This window comes from Mus caroli, chromosome 15 (genome assembly GCF_900094665.2).
Source record: "Mus caroli chromosome 15, CAROLI_EIJ_v1.1, whole genome shotgun sequence".
NCBI lineage: Eukaryota > Metazoa > Chordata > Mammalia > Rodentia > Muridae > Mus > Mus caroli.
The window spans coordinates 57,907,125-57,934,276 of NC_034584.1; the positions used below are offsets into that span (position 1 = coordinate 57,907,125).

At 45.4% G+C, this 27,152-nt stretch overlaps 1 protein-coding gene across 4 annotated transcripts in view; it reads right to left on the reverse strand.

Annotated features, from left to right (window-relative positions):
• The window catches only part of Fam49b (family with sequence similarity 49 member B), a 130,851-nt gene that overhangs the window by 62,254 nt on the left and 41,445 nt on the right, over window positions 1-27,152 (reverse strand). The window contains exon 1 of one of the 4 annotated variants that reach the window (XM_029469393.1): window positions 5,860-6,079. The exons of 2 other annotated variants lie outside the window; for them this stretch is intronic. The gene's annotated coding sequence lies outside the window, so the exon portion shown is untranslated. Of the gene's footprint in view, window positions 1-5,859; window positions 6,080-27,152 lie in introns of those variants that run through there. One more of the 4 variants, XM_029469391.1, reaches the window with a different exon arrangement.

The window sequence follows — 27,152 nt, forward strand, 5'->3', positions numbered from 1 at the left end:
GATGAGGCAAAACATTTACACAATAAAGTAAAAATAAATAAAATTCAAAAGAAAATGAACTCCAATCACAATGTGAACTGTTCTTATATGTAGGAACCTTCTTCTTTTTAAAAAGCAGATGTACCAAGACAATTTATATTTTTACACACACACACACACACACACACACACACATATATATGAATGAAAATTACACTTTGTAGATAACTCTTTGCCTATTTTGAGGAGGTACCTGCTGTCCTTTACTTTATATCTTTCTAAGATTTCTATACAGCTATGAAAAATAAAAATCCTATCTCCTTCCATAAGACAGGCCTGCTTTTAGTCCTTTGTGCATCTGACAACTATCTCTCTAGAACAAAGCAACAAGCTCCCTATGAGAGGCCTGGGTTTCCTAATGGCAAAACATGACTGAAGTATTAGCCCAATGTTTCCAAGTATTACCTAGCACTTTTTACTCTAGAGCCCTGCCTCAAAAACTTGAAAATTAAATTAAAAACAAAAACAACAAAAAATAAATAAAAATAAAAACAAAAAACAAAACCCTCCTTTTCCTAATTTCCAAATTGGAGATGGACTCCAAGGTCTTTTGCCTTGAATATAAATCCCCTAACACTAAGCCACATTCATTCTTTTGAAAAGACAATCTGAGTATTTCACTTATCCAATAAAGCGCTTTATAGTGGTCTTCCCATTGCATTTATTCAAAACTGTGTTACTATGATTCTTGCAGGTGGCCTTACACTCACTCCTCAGCATCTTTCCCAGTTCTCCTTTAACCATGCCCATTATTGCCACACAATATTAAGATTCTAATATGATCTCTCGCCATATTCCCATGCACTCACTATTTATCTGCCTGGCCAATTTCCCAGGTCCTGCCTTGGAAGGTAATACACACAGCAGGATGGTTCACCCTGATCTTCTAAGATTGGAAACCCACATAATGTACTAGCACTTAAGTCACTGTGCTGAAGTTGACAGAAACTAGAGTCAGATGGGAAAAAGGGACCTCAACAGAGGAATTGCTTCTATTAGACAAACTGGCCTGTGGGTGTGTCTGTGGGGCATTTTCTTGATTAACTATTATGTGTATATAGGAGGTGGAAGCCCACTGTGAGTAGTGCTATCCAGGGGTAGGTGGTCCCGAGTTATATAAGAAGGAAAGCTAAACAAGGTACAGAAAGGAAGTCATAGCAGAGTTCTTCTCTCACTCTAAGTCCTCACTTTGGCTTCCATCAAAGGACAATAACTTGTAAGCCAAAGAAATTCTTTTCTGCTCCAAGCTAGTTTTGGTCAGTGTTTTATCAAGGGAACAGAAAGAAAACCAGAACATTCACATTTTCCAGTTTTGCTATCTTCTATGAGAAGGGACCACAACTGATTTTTTTCACTGTTACACCAATTTGTGCTCAATAACTAATTGAGTAAATTAATCGCCATTCACATACCAAGAATTATACCAAAAAGAATTTATATCCAGCTTCTTCTGTTGTGTGAAGACATATAAGACACCTTGTGTGAAGGCAAACACCTATAATACCAACACTAGGGAGGCTGAGACAAGATTTCAAATTCAAGACCAACCTAAAACTACACAATGAGGCCCTGTCTTTAAAAAAGAATGAAAGAAAATTACAATCATGTCACAGGGCTATGCATTTCCATTTTACTGTTTTAGAAATTTGTTCAGAGATCCAGTCTCGTGTACCAAAGCTGGACTTGAACTTGTAATCCTACCTCTGCCTCTCAAGTGCTAGGATTACAGGTGTGATCTGGTACTCACATTTTATAATCTCAGGATTATTCTATTTCAAACTAGAAATTAAATGTCATGTTTTATGTCCATATACACTGTTTTATAAAATCACATATAAGCACTACAATTTTACAATGAAAAGAATCTCTAAGTTAAAGAAAAAAACCCTACAGATATATACTTCAAGGGATTAAAGCAGATATCAATAGTAGGGCATATGCAGAGAAGCTTGTGTAAGGCTCTGGTTTTAATCTCAACCAGGGAAAGAAGAAAGAGTGGCAAGTGACTGCTCAAAATCTAGTTAAATCTCAGATTCATTTATATGAGTGTACTCAATTCCCTATTACCCTTACTAAGAAGAGAGGTGGCACAAGTAATCCCAACTAATAATGTCATAATTCTTTTCCTTAGCAAATAATATCCAAAAATGCTTATTCTGACCTCCAATTCAGTATCATCTAAATTATCTGAAAGCATGCCAACTGATGGACTGGAAGAAGTGTCCCAGACACTATCAGTCCAAGACTTAACATGTGCCACATGATGCACTAGCAAAGTACACTAAGTAGAAATTACTGCAGGGGAGAAAAGAATGCAAATGTTCAGAGCTGCAGTATCAGTATCCCACGCAATACGTACTCCTCAATCTTTCCCATGAGGAGTATGAACCTGATCAAAACAGCTACAAAAATGGTTTGCATCATGTCTTCTAGCTAAACAAAAGACCCCAAGAGTATATTTCTACAAACCAGCCATTCTCACCCATGACTGTATTATTCAGATGTGAAGATATAAGAAATTAAGTACATCTATTCGATATGTGTCTGTTTGTATGTTTATTTATAAAGAGAGTACAAAAACCTTAAAAATGATTTCGTTGTTTGAAGAGTTTTACAAATGGCACTAATTTGCATTCTATTTACTTGCTTGAGTGGAAAGGGGAGGAAGTTGTTACTGGTGAGCAAGAATGTATACACTCCAAGGAGAAAACAGAACAAGCGAATATCTCTGTGGTGGTTGAAAAGTTGAGATTTCTTGCCTAAAAAATACCATCTAAATATTTAATGTAAAATAAGGCCTCAAACGAATACCTTGAAATAAAAATTTATTTAAAGACTGTGAGTCAAAAAGGTATTCCACCTAGAAGCCATCTGAACAAATAGTCAAAGCTCTTTGAGCCTTAGTTTTCTAATGTTGATCAAGAATGAATTCAAAGTTAACTTATGTCTTCCAGGGTTGTCATCTAGCTAATTTACTGGGTATAAGGCAGCTGCTCAACACTGCAGCCTAGCACCTGACTCCTCATCTATCAGACAGCAGTGTAAGTATTTATCTAACAAGACTGTTTTAAAATTAAACCATGTCTTAAAGTACTACCTTGGCCTAAAGAAACCTAGTACAAGTGTTAGCTACTGGTAGCATATCAGCATGACTAGTCCAAAACCAAGTTACCACTGTACCTTTGGATTATGCCATCTTTGCTATGTGTTTTTTTTTTTTATATCTTTGAATAAATTAATCTACTTTAGTAAACAGATATAGAAGAGCTTCCATAACCAAAACACTTTATGCTAACTCTGGAAAACAAACTAAACACATGAGAAATGTTCTAAATTGACTACTGTTCATGAATACTGGCAAGATATTTGAAATAAACAAATCCAGTCTATAAACGAGAACATAACACTACATATGTCTATTCTTCTTTGTCCCCTAAAGATCTCAAAATAACTTAATAACCCTACGTAGCAAATTCAAAATACTAAGTATTTCGAGATCTGCAGCTCAGAGCAAAAAATATCTTTCTCTGAAACTTTTGCCACATAGTTACAATAGTTCCAAAGTGCTGTTACAGTCTAGGATACCCAAAATATTAACAATTCATACACTATACACCAGGCAGAAACTGCTAAGCTGTGCTATAAAAGAATAACCAAAAATAATAGACAGAATATAAAAACCAACACAAGTGTTTTCAGATAATATAGTCTTTTGCTTTCCTTAAACAGGGAAAAGAAAATTACTGGCTCTTAACAACTGAAGCATCAATACTTAGTAAGAGTGATAATCCAGGCTTTTCCCTAAAGAGACTAGGAATAATATGAAAAACCCATCACTCTGTACTTCTCCAACAATTACTGTTTACTTGGAACATGGCACAATTCCACATACATTATTTTTAACCTATTTTCAGAAAGCTCAGAGAAATGAATCTTTAACCTCCATTAAATATCACCTATACCATGCAAGAAATCAACTGCCTTCACTCTTTGCTGGGACAACCAAAAGCAACTTATTAACCTAGCCGGCCTTGATTAAATGGTCTCTTTCTTAGTGAAGAAAAAAGTATACTCTGTGCATTTACATATTGTAACACCACAGAACCACCAAATGTAGAGCATTTTACAAAGCAAGGCTTTCCTCCAAGGCAGCCACATCACTACTGATGTTTTAAGGGATTTTCTAAGTCATCCTGAAAAAATCACTCTGGGGAAAAAAAAGGATGAGAAATCTTACTGCTGTGGCGGGGTGAGATGGCCCAAGCATGGCTACTTTAGTTCAATCCCTGAATCCCATGGTGGAAGAAGAAAACAGAATCAACTCCAGAATCACACGCAGACTCCTGCACTTTCACACACAAACACACATCTTTTTTTTTTTTTTTTTTAAGAGAAATATGTAAAATGGCTATTCAAAGCCTAAAGTGGTGGTGGTGTAGGGGAACCTCCAAACCCAAGAACAACAACAACAAAAAAACCTAGTTGCTCAGAAAGAAAAAAGTATTAGAAAATGCTATTGTGGCCATTACAGGGTGGTATGGCATGTGTGCTCTGAAATGAACTGGAGTTCACCATAACGGACCATGAAAGTCACAGTGCAGAAAGCGCTGTTCGGTCATTTTATAGATGCCGATTAGGCAATTTTAGTTAAACTTTACAACAGACTATCAAATACGTTCCAACTACAGTCATCCTCAGCACTAAGCTTCCATTTCTATTACTAAACACAATTAAAAAAATTAAAAGAATCTGTGTGTTTTTCTTGGGGCATACTAATCTAAAATTATGTGCAATAAGGTGCTAGACACACAAGTGACAAGAGTTCCTTCGGCTACAGGAACATCAGTTTACCAAACTGTAAGACTCAAAGAACTCAAAATTGATTGGCACACATTTCTCACGCAGCAGGGTTCAAAGGTGTCAAACTTAATACACGTCAGGAGAAGAGAGAAAGTGTCAACGAATGAGAAAACTTTGCTTTATCCAGAACGGGCTTTTGGTGGTTCTGTAAGGGCTCAGGCATTCCAGCAGTATGTGGAATGGAAAGGGATAACAGGAGTGCTATAAGTGTTGTCAGAGGCAAGAAAAAGTCTCACTAACAGTACAAACAGGTGATGCTGCAAAGCAGGCATGGAATCATAGAAAAGAACACTTTTTGACAAATTTTATGCTCAAGAGAAAAATGTACCAAATACGACGGAGGCGGAGTGGACCAAAGAAGCCACCAGATTACACACACATCCCGATGGCCACTCTCACGAGACTCTGACAGACATAAATTTGGGTAATTATAATAAAAAGCTGTGTGTGTGTGTGTGTGTGTGTGTGTGTGTGTGTGTGTGTGTTGGAAACACACTAAGACCACACCCTAGGATTGAGCATCTGGACTTTAAACGCAGGGAATTAAAAGTTGAAAGGTCTGCTGGCCTCATAGGTGAAAGACGCAGCGATGTGCAAAGACACACAAACCCTCCATGGGCGCAGGGTGTCCCGGCAAAGCGTGGCATGGTCCGAGGAAAGGAGGGGTGAGGGCCCCGGGAGAGCTGGCCCGGAAAGCAGAGGACGCCGGGGCACGAAGGAGCCTGGGAGTCGGGGTGCAGCGGAGCACAGGGACAGGAGGGCAGGCAAGGAAGCCGGGGAGCCGAGAAGCGCCCGGCACGGGGCTGCCGGCTCCCGCACGCGCCACGGCCCGGGCGGAAGAGCGAACGCCGAGAATGAATGGGCGGAGGCCGGGCCCAGGCAGGGCCGGGAGCGCGCAGAGCGGCCGCGCGGCCCGCCGCGGCGCAAGGGGCGTGAGGAGACGACCGGCCGGTCACTCACCCGCCGCGAGCTCGGGCGCTCGGCCGCGCTTCTCTCGGCCGCCGGCGGCTCGTCACGGCGCTAGGGGGAGCCCCGGGCCCGGAGCGGGGCGGCGGCGGCGGCCGGACCGGGAGCCCCTCCGCACCTGCCCCTCTGGCGGAGCCGCGAAGAGCCAGGCGACGGCGGCGACGGCGGCTTGGAGTGGGGAGGGCAAGAGACCCGGATGTACAGGGTAACGGCGAAGGGGGGAGGGGGAGTGCCAGGAAGTGAGGGCGCCGCGGACCTGTCCGGCTGTGCGCATGCGCCGCGCGACCGCTGCGCAAGGTAAAGCCTCGACCATCCTCCCCGCCCTCTTCTCCCACCCCTCGGGAAAGGGGCGGGGCACGGCCGGAGACAGGTGGTCCGGCGCGCCCCGCGGAAAGCCGGGGGGCGCGGCCACGCCGCACGAGACCACGCCCTCCCTTAAAGGGGCAGCACCTTCGCGGGAGGCGGCGTTCGGGAGGTTGCAAGGGTCTTACTGCGGCGGTGAACAAGTACAAGCTCAAAAAGAGACCAAGGCTCTGAGCTAATTACCCAGGGAGACGCCGCATTCCAGCATCCCGCACCTGGAGAGGTCTGGCTCCTGGCAGCAAGCCTTTCCCTCGGGCCTGGTACTGAGCCTCTCTCGCGCGCTTCCAGAGGCAGCTCTGGCACTAGGCAGGCTCCCCAGGGCCTAGGGAGAAGCTCCGTTATCGCCTGCGATGCTATCGCAGAGACGCCCTTGGGAGGTGTTAAATGATCAGTCTGGGAACAGAAATGAGACTCACTTGATAACGTGGCTTACCACATGCAGTCTTTTTAGATAAATCAGACCCTTGTTCTGGGGTCGTCGACTCGGCAGAAACGTCGAGTGGGCTGCAATTCTGATGTGATGCAGAGCTACACCACTTAATTACTTGTCTAATCCTACTGTCACTCTCGGTAAATAAATGCTCCCTTCCCCTCTGAACACACACAAAAAGGTCTCATAGCTCATTCGAATCCTGCTGTAAAACTCGGAGCACTAGCAGGGAAATATAAACGTTTAGCACAATTACCTCTCCCATAACTATATTTAGTTTTCTGAGCACAGCCCTAAGATGAAAGTAAAGGGTTTTGAGCATTTTGGGGGTTTAAGACCCCAAATGAAAAATCCCATGAAAGTATGGACTTTCTTTTTTCTCCTTAGGAGGATGCATATATAGACACAAATCTGCATATGATTTTCCGACTCATGAACTTAGGGGCAGTTCGAACCCTAATCACGAGCCTACCCTTTACTCCCAACACCCATCATTTAAGAAACGCTGGCCTTGATAAATGTAGCCAGTAAACTCAATGTGGTGTCTTCTACTGTAGTAAGCCTGTCTGCCTCTTCAATTTCATGAAGACAATATGGTATGCAATCCAGTCAGGAGAGCCTGGGGTGAGGGGTGGGGGCTGTACATTGAGGGCAAGAATCCTATATCTCAGATCTTTATACTTCAGGAGGCTTTGGATTCAACACTACATCGGGTTTTCATCATTTTTTATTAAACTATCCTCACCATCCAATAAGGCTTGCTCCATTTACCTGACACACACTGGTATTCATTGGCCCATGAATGTAACACCATGTATGTATCTGACCGGTCCCTCTAAGCAACCACGCAAAAACTGCAGAAATCTCTCCATGAACATCCAGTTTAGCTGGAACACCTCCAACCCTAAGGAGTGCATCGCTACAGTCTTCACCCACTGGCCTTAATGCTATCTGTGGGAATCAGAAGCGGTTATTGGCCCTGAGGTGCTTATACTCTGAAAAGAGTTGGCTGGTGAGTAAAAACAACAAGACAGGTCTGCTGAGAGCACAAAAGGCTCCTTTCTGAGCAGCTTTCCCCTCATCGGCCCAGGACCCATTTTCTGGACACAGCGAGAAACACAAGCAAGCTCCACCATTGCCCATGTGCAGAAAGCTGGCTAAGGAAACAAGCCCCCTACAAGAAAGGCTAAATTTCTTCTTCCACAGTTCTTTCTCCCTCCTTCTGCCTCACTGCGATCACATTTCATTCAGCTGAGGCCAAAGGTTTAGAAGTTTTAGATTACAAAAGCAAGCAGAAGGATACCAAGAGGACGTTGGCGAAAGAGGACAGGCCAGTCAGAGATGCTGCAGTCGCGGCAGCTACCTCAGATCTCTAGAATCCTCGCACTACTTACACGGTGCCAAGCATTGTATGCAGCCTTTGACATGCATTTCCTCCTTTGCTTTTCATAGACACCCCATCTGGTACTGTTTTCATGTCCGCTTTGTAAATGAGGAATGCGGGGTTCAGTATGTGACAGCTCCAGGATTCGAACGCAATCTGTCAGCTCCGAGATCTGTCTGAATTCTGCACATATATACTACACTCTGTCTACTTCTCAAATTTCAAAGCACGACGACGATGATGACAGAGCTAAAGGGATGCTCAGCAGTTAGGAACACTTAACTGTTCTTACAGAAGATGTGTGTGTGTGTGCATGTGTGTGCATGCGTGTGTGAGTGTGCGTGTATGTCTGTGTGCATGCGTTGTGTGTGTGTGTGTGTGCCTGTTTGTGTGTGTGCATGTGTGTGTGCACGTTTGTGTGTGTGCGTGTGTTAATGTGTGTGTGCATGAGTGTGTGTGTGTGTGTGTGTGTGTGTGTGTGTGTGTGTGAGTGTGTATCAGTATCCATCACTCACATCAGGCCACTCACAACTGCCTGCCATTTTCCACTCCTAAGGAATCTGACACTCTCAGGATTTTCACAGGCACCTGTATCCACATGCTTACACATATGTGTATGTATACACACACACACACACACACACACGTGAAAATAAATAAATCTTTATAACATTAAGATAAACTGTTGCGTTCAATCAACGTTTTGTGCTATCCCCTCTACTATATCCCAGGATTCACGGGAGGGTCTGAGGTAGAGAACGCATGGTCCCTCTTTGAGGTCTCTGGAGGTTTCTATAAAAGAGCAAGAGCTTGGAAATTGTAACAGAGAATGTTGTAATGTATGTTGTAAGAAGGAGCCATCTCTGCTTCAGCCAGCTCTGAAGGTTTTGCCAAAGCTGGGGGACCTTTAGAGTTGGTCCTGAGGAATTGAGGCAAGAAAACAGGGCAGCAAGGGAGCAAGAGAAGTCTGAGACATCTGGGATAGGAGAGAAGGACAATAAGAAGCCAAAGCCACTGCAAATCTTAACACAGTGACAGGAAAAGATACTTGTAACCAAGGGAGAAACAGAATCTGATATATTTCCTATCAAGACCACTTGGTACAGGATGTCCAAATGAACCCACTGTGGGAGACAATAGAGGCCAGGAGGCCAGCAGAGAGGCTCTGGAGGGGTCCAAGTTGACAACAGTCTGGAGCTGGGGGATGGCTTAGTTGTAGAACACTTGGCTGGCATGTTCAAGGTCCTGTAGATATCACTCCCGAGCCAAGCAAAGAATAAATGCTAAAATTAAGATATGTAGTCATGTATTTCCCTGGGTTTATAACTGATTGGAACTGGGGTCAAAGAAAACCAGAGTTGTAGGGACAGCAACCAAAGGGTTCTTAGCTGAGGACACTACATGGATGGCGTCTCCATCAGAGCCCAGTTACCTTTACCAGGTGCTCATGCCTCTTCTCTAACCTTCACCCACACAGGCACACACGGCTTAAACTGCTATCTTGAGATAAGCATTAACTATTTCCCAAGCCTTTCTCCTCTTTCCCCACAGATGCACTTAGCATTTAACAGCTACAGAGTATTTCATCACACTGCAATAGCTCAGTTCCCTTCCACTATGTGTCCATATCCAATATGCCAGCTGACCCTAGACCTGCTCACAATGGGGCTTTTTTTTTTTTTTTTTTTTTGCAAGGGTGGAGCGAAGCCAGGAGAAAGAGCCTTTAGGTAAAGGGTTTTGGAAAAGTGTGGCCTCAGGGCCAGCAGACTACAACACTCCCTAGTGAGAAGAAGTTTGTGCAACTGAATTATATGCAGACGCTGCACAACTCTAGGGGGGGAAAACCCCTTCCTGATGTCTAATTCCCTACAGAAGCTGCTGTTCATGTCCTCATCCCTTTGTCTTTCTTTCATTCATCCATTCACCCCATGTGCATTCTTGGGAGACACAGGGTAGTAACAGAGCCAAAGCCACTTCAAAACTCTGGAGTGTACAGCCTGGTCAGGCTCAGAGCCTGCTCTCGGAATTACACTAATTCAACCTCTTACAGTGTCAGTTTCTCCAACACTGTCTAACTGTCTCTCTTCCTTCCTGACAACTTCCTGATTCCTGCCTCTGCACCCTGCATTTCCAGGCAATGCCACAGGACAAGGAAGTACACACCGGAGCGCAGAGCCCAAGCGCACCATTCATTCACTCAGGATCTCCAACCTCCCATTTCCTACCTGGCCAGTGGGGATAAGAATCCACTGTCCAGCAAGGCACTTTCTGACCCCCAAAGAGTTGTCCTTGTTAACTGTTGCCGCTGGAGCAGCCATCTCGGCTTTGGTTGTTCCACTATTTGAGGATGAGTAGTGACCACATAAATTCCCTGGATTATAATTGCTGGGTCCAAGAATCTAAACACGTTTATGGTTTCTAAGCTACATTACAACCCACCTGACGTGCACACTCAGGAGGAGAGCTCGCCTTCCCACCTCACTGACAGTCAGGGACTGGGCTCATTGTCCCACATGGTACTCTTGTATAGCACTGGCTAACAACAGAGCCAAAGCCACCTCAAGATCTGGATGCAGCCAGGTCAGATTCAAAACCTGCTCAATAATTTCTCCCTTCTTCTTCCTGGGATAAGCAAAACAGGGAATCTTCCAGACCAGAGGCTCCTCCCAACCATCTCCTCCATAGCCAGGGCTTCCAAGCAAAGACTCCACAGTCCCCCAGTGGACAAGGAGCCAATGAATATTTGATGAGAGCAGACAGTGAAGCCTGGGATAGGGCTGGAAGCTCATTTCACACTGGACAAAGACGTCAGAACTGCCATTTCAAAAGAACCAAAGATGAGGCCACCCTATCACACCCAAGACCTTCCTGCTATTTAACAAAACCTTAACCAGCCCTCTGAAGCCCCTGAAGTCCTCGTGACCAAGATCCCCTTAAGTTAAAGGTCTGTATATGAGTCCCAGTCACATTTCCAAGTGGAACACATTTCTCACAGAGGAGGTGTTGAAGGCTCTTGTTCCAGCCCTCTTTGTAAACTACATCAAGAAAAAAGGACCCCACTGTCCTGCATCAGCTGTGACATCTCAGAACTGTACATCCACTTTCGCTTCCCATGACTGTGTCTCAGCTCTCTGCTGCAAAAATTTCTCCCAGACTCCTTCCTAAAGGTGAAACCCTACTTACTTTCTTTCATTCACCTTCAGAGCACTTAACTTTCATAAACTGTCATGATTTTTAATGATTCTTAGCTTAAGAAGAAGAAGAGGAAGAAGAGGAGGAGAGGGAGGAGGAACAAGAAGAGGAAGAGGAAGTGGGCTCTGCCGCACTCCCTGCTACAATACCCAATTGCTAGAAGACTCCCCACACATAAAAGGCTGGGCAGTAACTGAGATGCTGTGGACCTCCATACCATTTTTTTTTTCACTTTGTGAGTAATATGTTGACTGAAGCAAAACTTTGAAAATACATATGAGCAAAAAGAAAAATATATAAATACTCATGATCCAACCACCCACAACATATGGATACCCTTCCAAATGTTATTATGTATCTATATAAAGATAGAATATTTTTGTAAGAATGGCTCATATATGAATACTAATCTGCTATGTTCTACCTCACAGCATATCTTAGCTACCCCTGCTCAATGAACGTACTAGAGTTACATCACTGTTAGAGGCTATATAATAATAGTTCACCATATAGACACAGCATGAAATAAGTAACCAGTTGAGTCTGAGGTAAGATAACAGAGGGCTTTCTTCAACATCAAGGAAAGCAAAAGGCCTTATCACTGCACCCACCTCCTGACGGGCTCCCATTTTCTCCCCGTGTTTGTATCTCTTCCGTGCTGTATTTCCACACAGCTGTACTCCCTACCACCCATTTACCACCTGGAGTTATTAGCAGCCCCACCACCCAAAGCAGCAAACTGTGTGTCACTGGGAAAGCTGAAATTGGAGGGGACGACAACGGCTCAGTCTTCAGCACAGGGATCTGCGGCTGAGACTTGCAACAGGAACGGCAAGCATGTTTTTTGTGCCAAGATTTGAAATGGAAAGAGAAGGAAAGATCTTCTGTACACACTGTCCTTTCCCCCCTCTAAGCCAAGGCAAAGCTTTTCCCATGAGGGGTAGGCTGGCACAGAGCAGCTGATACGGCACGCAGTGTGAAGTTCAAAGCCCACTGCTCTGTCTGCAGACTTGGTGGCTGCCAGAACATTCAAGACGCATGCTCGCTCAGGATGCTCGGCCCTTTGCCGCAAACACATCTTTCAACCCAGGGTGCAATCCCGGTGCACAAAGGACCGCTCACTGGGCCTTTTAGGCCCGACGATCACGCGCCCTCCCTAAGCTAGGACACAGGTTGGGGTGGTGTCACCTTTAGGAAGGGACAAGATGACATGAGATCTCAGATAGCAGCAGAGCAATGGGAAAGGAAGGTGTCTGGATTGGCCATTCATTTCGGAGCCTCACTCCACTGTCACCACACCCCTAATCTCTGCTGACCCACCTCCACAGCACACCCTGGGCATCATGAGCTCTGGGCTGGTGAGATGACTTGGAGGGAAAGAATAACAGCTTGACCACCTGAGTTCAACTCCTGGGACTCACAAGGCAGCGAGGGGGAACCGACTTCTCCAAAGTTGTCTTCCGACCTCCACACATGCTATGTTGTACATATGTCACATGCACACACACGTGTGCACACACACACAATGTAAAAAAAAATTAAAACACAGCTTTCCCTGTAAACCAAGAAAATCCTTGCTGTCGCCAAAGCCACCTATTTATCAATGACATTTTAAAACATTTTTAAATGCATTTTACAGAAATCTTATGCTTACACACACACACAAAGAAAAGAGTGACAGGCCCACTGCCTCCCAATCCTGCTGCTGTCCACAGGACTGCGGCACATTTCACACTCAGGCCTTCCAGCACCATCATGAGAGTTTTCTACTTCTGCTCGGCTTTAGATTAAGAAACTCAAGAACAAAGAGTTTGTCTATCTGCAGGAAGGTCCGCCTTCCTCACTTTCTCCTTTCCTTTTTGATTCTTTTTTGGGTTTGTTTGGGTTTTTTGGGGGTTTTTTTGTTTGTTTGTTTGTTTTTGTTTTTGTTTTTTTCGAGACAGGGTTTCTCTGTATCTCTGGCTGTCCTGGAACTCACTTTGTAGACCAGGCTGGCCTCTAACTCAGAGATCCGCCTGCCTCTGCCTCCCAAGTGCTGGGATTAAATGTGTGCGCCATCACCGCCCCGCACTTTCTCCTGTTATTTCAGCCAGAATTAGCCAAATCCCTCACTGTCCAGACTCCGTTCCTGACCTAACCTTCACCCTAATAATTGCTCTAGTGATGATTGGGCAAAATAACAGGAACAAATGGAAGTATCAGTATTCAAACTGTCTTCGGCCTTTGCGAGAAGAAGAGCAGTTACATACAGTTAAAGCCCAACAGAGCTTGAATGTCTGCGACAGGTGTTTCCTTCCTCAGAGGAGGAACGATCCACGCTGCAGGCGGGTGGTACTAGCTCATGGGCTGGGGTCTCATATTGAATAAAAAGGCCACGCTACAAATTGAGCAGCATCGTTCACCTCTGCTCCCTGACTGCGGATGTACTGTGTGTAGCTATCTCGGGCTCCGGCTGCCATCAGATCCTCGCCACGGTGGACCGTGTCTTCAGCCTGTGATCCAGAACAAACCCTCCCTTCTCGGCCAGGTATTTTGTCCAAGGCGAAAAGTAACTGAGACTGATGGTCTCTGACATTCCTATGTTCATGTTCAGACTTGGAAAGTCATCGACACAGTCAGGGCTCGGCCAGGCCTGAATGTTTTGCTCACCTGAAAAGAGGGACGTGCAGACACTTGCTGCCAGAAACACAGCACAGTACCTGGCAAATGGAAGAACTCAGTCAATAACGGCCTTTCCTTTTGGTTTCATTATTTGTGAACGGACGATTTTCACTCTGGTGGTGCTGGTATAAAGTGCTCATTGCAGTATTATTTACAGAAATAAACATGATCTTCTGAGGGAAGTGGCACAATAGGGTTCTAAGAGAAACTTTAGAACGAACGGAAACTATCCTAACTACCAGGTCTTGAGCAAGGCATTTCTTTTCCTTGAATCTGCTTGCTCATCTCTGAGTAAAGAGTTTGTCCTCCATGAGTCACACATTCTCTATACATTCATTGTCCTGACACTCCACATACACTCCAGGGTGCTGACAGCAAAGATCTGATGTGGTTAGTAAGTACACAGTAACATCAGACGATGCTTGGTGACTCGTCTCCAGACAGACCTTTTCTCCCCATGTCCATACCTCCTGAGAAAGCACACAGAATGTCTTCTGTCTCTCTCCAAGAACTAGACCTAGATCGATAACACCTGCTTTGTGCTGGTTTGTCCCCTAAAACAATGCCTGACACACAGCAGGAGATCATTTCCTGATTTAAAATTTCTGAGTATTGGGGCTGAAGAGACAGCTCAGTGGTTAAGGGCAACCCACTGCTCTTGTAGAGGACCCTGGTGAAGTTCACCCACATAGAAGATTTCAACTGTCCATATCTTCAGTGCGGCCTCCTTCTGACCTCTACAGCACATATGTAGTACATGTACATACATGCAGGCAAAACATTCACATGTGTAAAATATCTTTTTTTTAATCTTTCCATTTTTAAAAAAAGCTTTATGGTTATTGGGAGGTGGGGAAGTAGCTTCCTTTCTAAAGTGCTTCCCTAGCATTTAGGTAGGAAGCTTTGGATTCAATCCTGAATACCACATAAACTGGGCAGGGTGATGCACGATAGTCTAATCCTAGCACTTAAGAGGTAGAGACAGGAGTATCCGAAGTTCAGGGTCATCCCAGCTATTATAAACTGAGTTCAAGGCCAACCTCAATTTCTGAGACCTTAACTCAAAACAAAATGTATGGCTAGTAAGTGAAAAGAATAAAGTACAAAATCGTGTATATCATAGAGTGTAATCTGTATATGCAGTACTATCCTGATCTGTGAGGAAATTGTGGTAGGAAAGACCAGAGAAGTTAAAATTCTGTGATAACAGGGTAGGAGTAGGGATGAATCCTTTAATGTCTTGAAAAGCCTATTGTTCAAACAATGGCAACTGGGATGGGAAGGCTGTAGGCAGGCAAACACAGACAGGGCCAAGGGATACGGAAAGATCTGGAAGAAAGCGCACAGCATTGAAGAGAGCCAGCAGCACAGAGAAGACTGGGGACTGGTAATCTATTAATGGAAACAGGACCACAGGGGAAGAAAGAAAAGTAGGTAATATGACACCACTGAAGAAAAGCCAATTCACCTGAAAGTTTTAATTACAAGTTAATATCTATTAAACCACTCCCAGGTGCACACCATTTCCCCCCACTAATTGCCTCGGTCAATGGAAGCTTCAGTCTCTATGCACACACATGCACTTGGGGCTGTCACATGCTACTGTTCCGAGTCCCTATGTGCTTTGTGACCTACGGCTGCAGTTGCGATTGATTAGAGTCCCACAGTCAGAAGCTCACGGATGAGCTTCTGATATTCCTTTCTTTTTTTTTTTTTTAATTTATTATATGTGTGTACATTGTAGCTGTCTTCAGACACTCCAGTAGAGGGCATCAGATTTTTGTTATGGATATTTGTGAGCCACCATAGGGTTGCTGGGATTTGAACTCAGGACCTTTGGAAGAGCAGTCGGTACTCTTAACCCGCTGAGCCATCTCACCAGCCCCCAGATATTTCTTTAAACATGTAGCCAACACATTCCAGCCCATGCCACATACTGCTAGGGGGCCACCCAGAGCTGCATGAAGACCCCTTTCCTTCCAGGGATGAAAGATACACTATCTTACTCCGGTACAGGGCCTTGCAACTGACAAATGATAAAGATGAAAACTTCAAAAGTAAACTTCAAAAGTAAACTTCAAAAGTGGGGATTGTTGTCTCAGCTTCAAGAAGTCAGGGGAGGAAGGAGATGTCCCAAGAAGGCCATATCCTTAAGTCACAGCCATGTTGTTTGTCAAGTGAATCTTGATGCTCCCTCTGGTGGCCCCTGGCACTTGGGACCACATGCTGCCTTTAGTACCTCCAGCCCCCAGCTGCCCGCCTGGGTTCTTTGCCATGTCCAGCGATTTGCCAAACCAAGTCAGATCCTTTCCTGTGCGTGTTCTCAAAAGCCTAGATGCTTGTTGATAGCCTCCAGCTACTGTGATGGTATGACAGTTTCTCCAACACTAGGAGCTTCCTCTAGGCAAAAGCCATTCCATCTTGCTAGCCCAGTACTCCCGAGCCAGCACTGACTCTGGTAGAGTCTCTGATACAAAGTATGTACCTGGCACACAGCTGCAGCCAGCTAGTCAGGAGCATATGTGGCCATCAGTGCTGACTTACCCCAGTCTGGGGACTAATGTCACTCCAGCCCGACAACCAAGAGCTCATTGAGGTGCCATGGAGGAATGAATTGAATAGCACTCACAAGAAGCCTAAATGATTAAGTCATTAGCTATAGACACTGATATGTGAAATTCATAACTTTAAACAACATAATAGGACAACTCATACATGAGCTAAAAGTGTGAATGAACTCAGCTTCTCACAGTTACTATTTCAAGTTAAAGATACTGCATAAGGAGGGGGGGATATCACTATGGTCCATGTCACAAAGAAGCTCAAATGGTTTAACCAGGAACCTCTCTAAAATCCTGGTACAGGTTTCACGTTAAGAGCACAGACACCAAGAGACTCAGCATCCATTTCTCAGCAACAAAGGAGGAGAAAAATACCTTTAACCTAAGCCCTAGGCTTAACATTTTCATGTAACAGGTCACTTGTTTTGTGTGTGCCCATGTCAGTTTCCTTTCCTGTTGCTATGATAAAATGCGCTGATAAAACGAACTTAAGGGTAAAAGGGTTTATTTCAGCTCACAGTTCCAGGTTACCCTCTATCAAGCAGGAAAGTCAAAGCAGCAGGAACTTGGGAGGAATGGTCCCATTACATCCACAGGAAAGAGCAGAGCATTAAGTCAATGCATGCATGCCTGTGCTAAGCTTGCCTTTTCCACTCTAACAACATTCAGGATCTTCTGCCTAGGGAGTGGAGAACCCTGCCTAGGGAATGCTGCCACTCACAGTGGATGGGCTTTCCCGCCTTAGTTAATCAAGTCAAGATCATCATCTATGTACATGCCCACAAGCCAACTTGACCTCAACGATCTAGACAACGCTTCACTGAGACTCTGTTCCCAGGTGATTTTAGAACGAATCAAGCAGACAAAACTAACCACAGCAGCCTACTGGGTTTCCACTGAACTCCCTAATTTTTGAAGGCAAGAACTTTGAAAGTCACCTTTAATATTTTACATTTTAAAAAACTGAGGGCCCAAGGTGTCAAGAAACTTGTCTACTGATTACAAGGAGCACAATCCATACCACGAGCCCCACCAGACCTGGGATCTAGGCCATGTAGCTCACAGGTGCTCATGTCTACACTGCCAGAGAACAACTGAGTTCAAGGGCAAAGCTCAGTTTGACTCCCTGAAGCATGAACAAGAGTCCTGTTTGGGTGTGTGTGTGTGTGTGTGTGTGTGTGTGTGTGTGTGTTTAATAATTACTAATAAGCAATGTGCAACCCTTGGTTTGGTATCTGGGATGATTTTTCAGGACAAATGGAGGGGGGGGTATCCATGAAATCATCTTTACCTTGCCCTTCATCACACAAATGTTTTCCAACACTGAAATAAGAAAAAAAAGTTAAGAGATATGTTTGTTGCTTGATGAAAAACACAAGGAGAAACACCCACTTGCTGGACTTTTCCAGTCTCCTCGGTGGTGGGGAATGCTACCATTCCTGATGTCGTTCTGAGCTAGCTGCAGAGCTCCTGTCAATACCATTTCCTGGCTTTTGCCCATTTCTCCTGCTCTCCCAGGACCACATACCCTAGCACTCTCCCACCGCTCCCCTCCACAGACCGTCACCACTGGATAAGCACGGCTCCTTTTCTCACTTGATGGAAACCCACAGACCAACGTATGCCTCTCCATCCTTCTGGGAGGCATCAGACACACTAGCGACGGTATGAGGTCTACAGAGCACCAAGACATGCCCCGAGAAAAGTGCTGCAAAAACACAAGCGAGGGCTTTATTAATTGATTTAATCTGGCTTCTTGGACATACACAGTGGTTTTCATGGACAAATCAACCAGACTAAGATTAATAGCCTGGTTTACTGTGTTCTTTTCCCCTCCCAAGCCACAAGTCAAAATAAACTCACCCTCAATGCACAACTTTGCAGAAATATGGTCTTGAATATTGACTTCTCAATCCACTGTGGTTATTAAAAGGATGGCTATATCCACCAGGATGTGGACAGGTTATGCTGTGGTAACAACAACAGAAACCTCAATCTCAGACTTAGGATGACCACAGTGGTCTCTCAGGGGCGAATGAGACAAGCATGGCAGCCTCCTCTGTGGCCTCTACCTGCCAATCAGTCAACTCCTCAGACATCAGTCAGAAGCTACGGCCCCTCCTTTCTTCTCCAGCCTCCCACAGCGAACAAAGGAAGGACTAGTGGGAACATCTGTAAAAATTCGGCAGATGGCCTGGCCTAGAGATGTCAGCCATTAAATGGCCATTACCATCGTTACTGTGACAATCCCCATTCCATAGAGAATAATCCCCAGACCATAGTCATGGTATAGTCATTACACAGCACTGTTGCAGAACCTGTCGGCAACTGGAATCAGCCAAAGAGCTTACTGACTTTGGCTACAGAGATGGCTCAGTCAGTAAAGTGCTTCTCATACAAGCGGGAGTACCAGAGTTCGATTCTCAGTACCAACATTAAAAAGAAATCTGGTGTGGTGTGTGTGCTTGTAATCTCAGCAACGAAGAGAGAGACAGATCTCTATGGCTCAACCTGCCAGCCTAGCTTAATTGGCAAGTTCTAAGCCAGGTAAGAGATCCTGCCTTAAAAATCAAGGAGGACAATATCTGAAGAGGGATAACACCCCAAGGCTGATCTCCACAGGTATACACACACACACACACACACACACACACACACACAGAGAGAGAGAGAGAGAGAGAGAGAGAGAGAGAGAGAGAACATGCTTGTTCCCCAAAGTACCAAAGTGAATAAATTAAACCTGCTAGCATGTTGTCTTCATCGTTGACTTTAAAAAGCTCTGTGGGTGATTCTAGTCTGCAGACAAGTCTGGAAACCAAGGTCACAGAGGCAGCAAGATTTCTATGCACATACATATACACATATACACATACAACCTGGCACCTCCCAGATGCCATCAACCCCAGTCTCTAGGAGCTGTAGTTATAACAGAGTAAAGCCAGGTTCTGCTGTGGGGAGTTAACCTGAATGACACCTAATGACAGCCATCAAGGTGGGTCTCTAGGGTCAGCAAGTCTCAACAGTCTCGTTGAAGGATAAAATGTCTACCTGACATTTAACCCTACGCCTAACCACAGGCATTTCTCATGGCCTGTTTTACTTCACACCTTTTCTAGACCCCCTCCGAACCATTCTGCCACATTCAGGGTCATCGGAATTCCAAAATTACACGGCTGAGAACCGATGGGAGTGAATCCAAGGAGAGGAGGTCTACCAATGGCGGCGCTTTGAATTGCTCTTCGTCTGTGACCCAGAACAGTAAGCAGAGAACATAAGGGAAACACACAGAAAACTGAAAGTGAGAACACATACACAAGAACTCAAAAAAAGAAACTGACAGCACCTAAGTTACTTGTTGGAGTTTTTGCCAGCTTAGCACCAACTCCAACCTACCTGACAAGAAGGATCTCAGCTGAAAAGTTGCTTCCTTCAACCTGGCCTGTGCCAGACGTTCTCAACCTATGCATCATAACCCTTCTCGGGGTCTCTTGAGATTTTCACAGGGGCCGCATATTTATCAGATACTTACATTACGATTCATACCAGTAGCAAAAGTACAGTTATGAAGCAGCAACAAAGATAATTTTATGGTTGGGGTTCAGCACACCCTGAGGAACTGTATTAAAGGGTTCCAGCATTACGAAGGCTGAGAACCACTGGCCTATGGGCATGTCTATGAAGTATTCCCTTAATTGCTCGTCAATGTAGGAAGGCCCAGTCCTCAAAGAGCCGTATCATCTGTGGGCGGGTGGCCTGGGATGTATTAAGAAAGGTACCCGAGCCACCGAGGGAAAGAAAGCTAGTAAGCAGGATTCTTCCATGCTCATTTCTCCAGTTCCTACCTGTTCCTGTCTTGGCTTTCCGTGCTTACAGATTGTAATCAGTAAGCCGGCCAAACAAACCCTTTCCTCCCCAGGACTTGCTTTTGGTTCATCACAAGAGAAATCAAACTAGGACATTTACCAAAGCTCCTTTGTCAGTAGTCACCACCTCCCATGTGCGGCTCCACTTTTGTTTCATTTCTCTTGAGATAAATGTGTCTCCTGGGGTAGTAAAGAGGTGGGGGGGGGGGGGGGGAGCTCTGAACAGTGCCCTTTCACCTGGCCACTATGTTCAGGGCATTGCATGCTCTGCACAGAGCACAGCACTCTTGCATCCTGCACCAGCACAAGATGATTTCAACAAATCAGCTGCCTGTGCTGTGGGATGTTGTCTCTGCAGTGTCTGGAGAAGCCCAGAAACCCCAGCTTGTTTGCCTTTGCTTTGGCAGTTTAATTTAGGACTCCCACTAGCTTTATGTAAACTCTTTGCCAACATGAAAAGACACTCCGCATTGTTGAAGGCACAGTTAACTTGGGCCCAAGGGAAGGAAGCATTGTATAGATTACATAATGGTTACTCTATTGCTTAAGAAAACAAACGGCAGCCTCAGGCAGAAAAGTGAAAAGAAGAGAAAACCCATTTCTGTAAGAGCGTCTGAGGCTCTATCTTCTGAATCACTGTGAGTCCACAATGGCGCTGCTTTTCTCCGGGGCTCACTCTCTCACTCTGTTACTTCCCGGAACCTGGGAAATGAAGTTTCCTCCCATCCACAGTTGCCTAACAACAAAAAAAAAAGGCAGGCAGGATTCTCCTAATAAAAGCTGGAAATGAAAAGTGCTAACTGCGCCCAAGGCCCTGCTTACTGTGACGAATCAGTAGGAACCCCTTTTAGGGCCTCTATTAAGATTCTATTTTCTCTGCAAACTACCCCAAAGAGAAATAGAGTGGAATCCACAGGCCAGACACATCTGGCAGGCTCGCTAGTGCCTGCAGACCAGCAGTACCCTAAGCTCCCTATGCTGGTCTCCTCTTCTGTAAAATAGAAATAATTTCCCATTGGAAAGAGACATGACTCAAGTCACTGTGAAACCATGCAAAATGCTAAGCTTTCAAACAAACAAAGCAAACCAACCAAGGTGGACTTGCTAGGAGAATTTGCCATGAGAAGAGGCGGGGCCTCCTGGCCCATCTTTTGTTTCCATCCTCTCAGAGAAACCACTTGGAAGCCTCTTGGTCACATCTCTTCCACACATCCCCTACCAGGAGCCACACACACTTGTCCTCAATCCCAAAGGTGGATCCTGAGCTGTCTAAGACAATGCTGTCCCCTCTGCTCTGCCACCATGGTTGGTCTGAGAAGGGGATGCAGGTCCTGAGAGGATCCTGCCAGAGAGAAGAGTGGAAATTCTGTTCAAGGGCTCTGCAGAGAGAGGCTACCTCTTCCTCCTAAGCTGCTGTAAAGGACCGGAACCTGAGAATGAAGCCAGGAGAAAGATGTGCAGAGCCCAAAGCCTCACCAAGAAACCAAGGCAGGGCCCTGATCAAAGTGTGCCTGGAGGCCGTTCCACTTCCTGCTCCTGTCAACCACATCCCTGCAATTGCCCCCGTTTGACCTGGGAGTTCGGTCAGTTGAAGCCTAGCACACCCCACCTGATGATCCATCCTGAATGACTCACTAAAAGGATGGGCAGAAATGTAAGCACATTTCTGATGATTTAACTCAGACTCAGGTTCTCTCAGAGGAGGGCACAAACAGGTCTTGGTCACCCTGGAACTTGGGCTTAAAAGCTTTTCTGTACAGAGGCCCTCAAACAAGTTTTTTGGTTTTTTGGGTTCTCCCCCCCCACACCCCCCAGTAAATGAATAGAAAGAATGAATCAAACCACCTGGAGTTTCAGAAGCATCTAAGGCCCCAGGTTCTAGCTGGGCATTAAAAGATGCCCTAGGTGTAGAGAAGCACGCAGGCCTAGGATGAAGCTATAAGTATAGCCAAGGCCCCAGCTCCCTGTTCTGCACGGCGGCAGGGCCTAGATTGAAGAAGCCGTGTAAAGGAACAGGAGAGGCCACACCCACAGAGTGTGATTTCCCTTCCTTTCTGCAGTTGACCTTGTTGCTGACCATGGCTCTGCTCTGAGATTTCAGAAACCAGGGTCATCATATGTGCATAATAATGGGCTTCACAGCTTCAGGAAAGTGAGCCGAGGAAAGGCTTGCCTCAAGCCTCCCACCCCACCATACACACCCATTCCTGTTAGGAGCAGCAACCCACAAGAGTGTATGGATACATTAATCAAGGTCTCCCAGCTTTCCGGATGTGGTGGTCGCCTACAGATCAGTGGTCCCCGGCTACTTAGTGTGGCTGTCAATATCACAGCCCCACGTTCCTAGAAGGTTGGCTAACAACCAGAAGGGATGTGGAACTCAGGTAACCTGAAACTAGGGAAATGAGGGCTTCCCTCATTCACTGCCCCACACCTCCAAGCACTGATGAAATCATTCCTGAGTATTTGACTGAGTGCCTGAATGAGTGGACAATACTGAAGGCAGTGACATTAAGACTCCAGGATTAGATCCTGATTAGAAACCCGATGGACTCCGTGCAGCCTGTCAGGCAGACAGCAGCCAAGCCAAAGACCTAGAAATCAAAAGGGGGATTTTGTTCGAGAATCTGGCCAAAGACAGAACTCTGACCCAGCCCCCAGTGTCCATGCCTCTGCAATTCTCTGAGACACAGTCTCTTTCTCTGACAAAAACAAATTATCAGGAGTAAATAAGACCCAGGTATGGTGGTGTATACCTGAAATCCCAGCACCCAAGAGGCTTAAGGCAGACTTCGGAGAGTCCAAAGGCTATACAACCAAGCAATCTCAAAATAAACAAGCATATAACACCTCAATCCCCAAAGGCAATGTAACTTAGGAAAAAGACTGAATGGCATAAGGCATATCCCAGATATTAATTACAATTAGTCCTAGATCATAAAGCTAATAAACTTTCAGTATGTGTGTCTGTGTGTGTCTCTGTGTGTGTCTGTATTGTGTGTATATCTGTGTGTGTCTGTGTGTATATGTCTGTGTGTGTCTGTGTGTCTTGTGTGTGTATGTGTGTGTGTCTGTGTGTATATGTTTGTGTCTGTGTGTATATGTCTGTGTGTGTCTGTGTGTATGTCTATGTGTGTCTGTGTCTTGTGTGTGTGTCTGTATGTGTGTCTGTGTATATGTGTGTATGTCTGTGTGTGTGTGTCTTGTGTGTCTGTGTGTATATGTGTCTGTGTATGTCTGTGTGTGTGTGTGTTTGTGTGTGTGCACATACATGTGGAGGCCAGAGAACAACTTGTAGAACTTGGTTCTCTCCCTCTATGTGTGTGTCCCAGGGACTAAATTCAGGTCATCAGGCTTGGCACCAAGAACTTTAACCACTAAGCCACCTGGCTGGTCAGCAAAAAATTGATTTTTCTAATAAAAATTAAAGTAAGGTGAGAACAAGGTGTCTATCCAGCACCTAGGACAGAGAGTAGGATCCCAACTGTTGTCCCTGCCCTGTCAATGCCCTGAATACACCTAGAAACAGCTATCGCATGTCTTTCTCCTGTCTCTTGTTAAATATTTCAGTTACTTTAATGGCTAGACTTCAAAGCAGTATCCCTCCTCTTTACAAAGCTCCATCTGTTAAACCCACGGCAAGCGCTGTACAACCAGCCCTCGCTGCTGCTCTCCTCTGCTCATTCCTCAGTTCATTCACTCATCCAATAAACACGAATTAAAAACCTGTCTCCTTGGACTTCCTTTGCTCTTGCCTACCCATCATTCAACAGCAGTTCCCAGATGGCCTCAGGGAAGGAGCCCCTAGCCACATTCTGTCCCTGTGCCCCAGGAGGCATTCAGAAACCAGCCTACCTTCACCAGTGGGCGGGACTGTCCTAGAATGGCGAATCAAATTACAGAGTGCACTTAGCAACAGCCACTGATAGCCAGAGGAACAGTAAGATCAATTCTGTGACTTCCAGCTGGATGATTAGGAAAGTGACCTTTCTAAAGCTGTTAGGACCACTAACTGCTACATGATGCCCCAATCTGTAAAGGACATGGGTCTCATCCAGAGATGAAAAACTGTGTCCAGACTTGGCAAGACTTTCAGCTTCCGATTCTTAACGCCTAAAATTCCATCTTTAAACTTTTCGAGTAAAGAAGCAATCAAAGCTCCTTGCTACGGAAAGCAGCTCAAGCTGGGGTTGTTCAGAGGTGGGAAGCAGCCCAACAAGAGAGGTCTGAGTTCCCGTGAGCACAGGAAGCAGGTGGACCCACATCACCTTTCTAGGCTCACAGTCTAACATGGAGGTGGCCACCCTTTCTTTCCGACAGCTGTGCAGAGCCAGTCAGATGACAGTCGAGTTAGCAACACAAGCCTGAAAGGGGCATCAGGAAAGGATCTCCCAGGGCAACGGTATTTAAACCGGCTCTCCATCTTCACTCTGGCAATGAAGACAGGATGATTGTCTGAGGGAGTCAGATATCACCGCTGATTCACACCCATCTTCAGTAAACTGAAACTCTGCATCCCAGCTTGCTGCGTAGACAATGCTCTGCGGAGGAGAGCTCAATGGAACCCTGAGCCCCCCAGAACTGAAAACTGCATAGCCAAATGAACCATGATCACTGGGAGCCTGTGACAGAGGATGTCCCCTGTCAGCTGAAGCGACCATGCCCCCATCTCCTGACTCTGTAAGCTAGCTGCCATCCCCAGCTCCTCACCAACCACAGACAGTGTCCTAAAGGCCTTTTAAGATGTATAACCCACTTAGGGAACTTATTTCCAAACGGTAACCAGGGAGCGCCATGAGGAGAAACCTCTGGTTCTATAAACCAGCTCATGAGTTCGACATGTGGCCAGCCGCAGCAACAGCAGCAACAGTGAAAGCTCCCCTGAGAACATCTATTTCACTAAGAAAGGCCATAAATGTTCTTTGTCAAGTGAACAGAAGCCAGTGTCTTTGGGGCCTTTGATGATCCATCCTGGACAGGCGGTGGGCGGATCAAATAAGCCTAAAAAAGGATGACACAGTGGGACAAATTCTCACCTCTGTCGCTTGCTAAACACATCGAGGTCTCATTTGTTCCAGAAACAGAGTTCTGACTTTCCAGAGCAAATAGACTTCACGTTGAGACAATTAGTAATGACAGAATACCTCCAAGTAACCCAGGAGGTGGAGGGCACCAGGGATTAGTGGTAGGGAAGCTTGAGATACATTCGAAACCCTTTGGATGGTTAAGCAGTGCCTGTTTATAAAACCCCTCTAAATAATGCCACCAAACTCCATCTACTGCATGCCAGGACTTGACACACAAGTCTCTCTCTCTCTCTCTCTCTCTCTCTCTCTCTCTCTCTCTCTCTCTCTCTCTCTCTCTCCCCACACACACGTCTTGAAAATGGAATTCACAGATATTTATCACTTATTTACAGATTCCTTGAGACTCCTTGAGTGCAGAGTCAAGCACTGAGGAGACCTGCAGTGGCGTATGTACTGGCTACACCAGATGGCACAGGGAAGTGCCTAGCATTTAGTGGTGGATTCCCACGGGAGACTTGCTAACTCCCTCTAAATTTGGGAAGGGCTCTTGTGTGCAAGGCTCCCTAAGTGGTTTTGTCTCGTCCTCTGTGGAGTCCAGGCTGGTCTTTCACTTCCAATCTGCACACCCCTCCAAGTGTTTGGATTATCAGCATGTACCTCCATGCCTAGTCCCAAGTAGTCTTTTAGGTACAATTGATTCTTCATCAAACAGCAATATGTGACCAAACAAGTCATTATAATGACACAGGAGGGTCTGGACTGTTCTGGGATACAAACAAGTTATAAATTATCTCAGGATACAAAACAAGACTGTCTATAAGTAATAATAATTTTAAAACTTCAAATGCCTATAAAAGGACATGGAATTGGGTATCACCGGCCCACAGCAGATTTCCAGCTATACTCTAAGCAGAGCCAAGTTAAGTATCCATATTGTGTATGACGACAGATACAGAAAAATATCCATGCTCCTGTCTTTCCATATAGATGAATGACTACTTTTCTGAATATTGCTTTTCTTGCAACTCAAAACTAAATCATGACTACCTTATAAGCTGTTGGTTAGCAAAGCCCCAAAGAATACAGGCTCTAGCATCTCCTTTTGGTGGCCTACTGAAACTAGATTGTAAGACCTTATTCCTGAAGACACACACACACACCTTGGTTGCAAGACAAGAGAGAAATCAAGCTGGAACTGAGAGCAAGCTCCCTTCCTACTCTCTAGCTTTTGTGATGATGGACAGTTCTATAACAGAGTACTCGGAAAGAAAGGGCATCAGTGGCCTTGCTATGCTGTGAGCCCTACAAATTGCAACATTAACCTGCCAGGCAAGATGCCTCTATACCTGCAATGGTGACGCCATCGTCATGGGGCACCCAACTGTTCTATGACTAGACTTGAGACCCACCGCACAAGATGGAGCTCATATCTGATACTGTAACTCCTACCAGAAACCCATGGCTGGGAAGTCATCAGCCCTGGGAGGACGAGGACTTAACCCTAGCGTTTAGCTACATGCATAGTGTCCAACTGTGAGGACTATGCCATGCTTCGGCCCGCATTCGCAAAAGGCTGCTTTCCTGTTATGCTTTTAAGTCCAGGGGAAGAAAGAAGGGCAGAGCGCGCTGGCTGCTCCCGTCCCATTGTCTCTTCTTGCCCCCGTGAATCACCCGTGACATTACTACTTCCTGGAAATTCCGCTCCTAGGTGCACAACCCAGAATCGGAGCTTAAAATAGCGTGAACACGTGAGCCACTGACATGCCGAAGCCAGATCATGTTGTTTCAAGAGACGTGACGATGTTC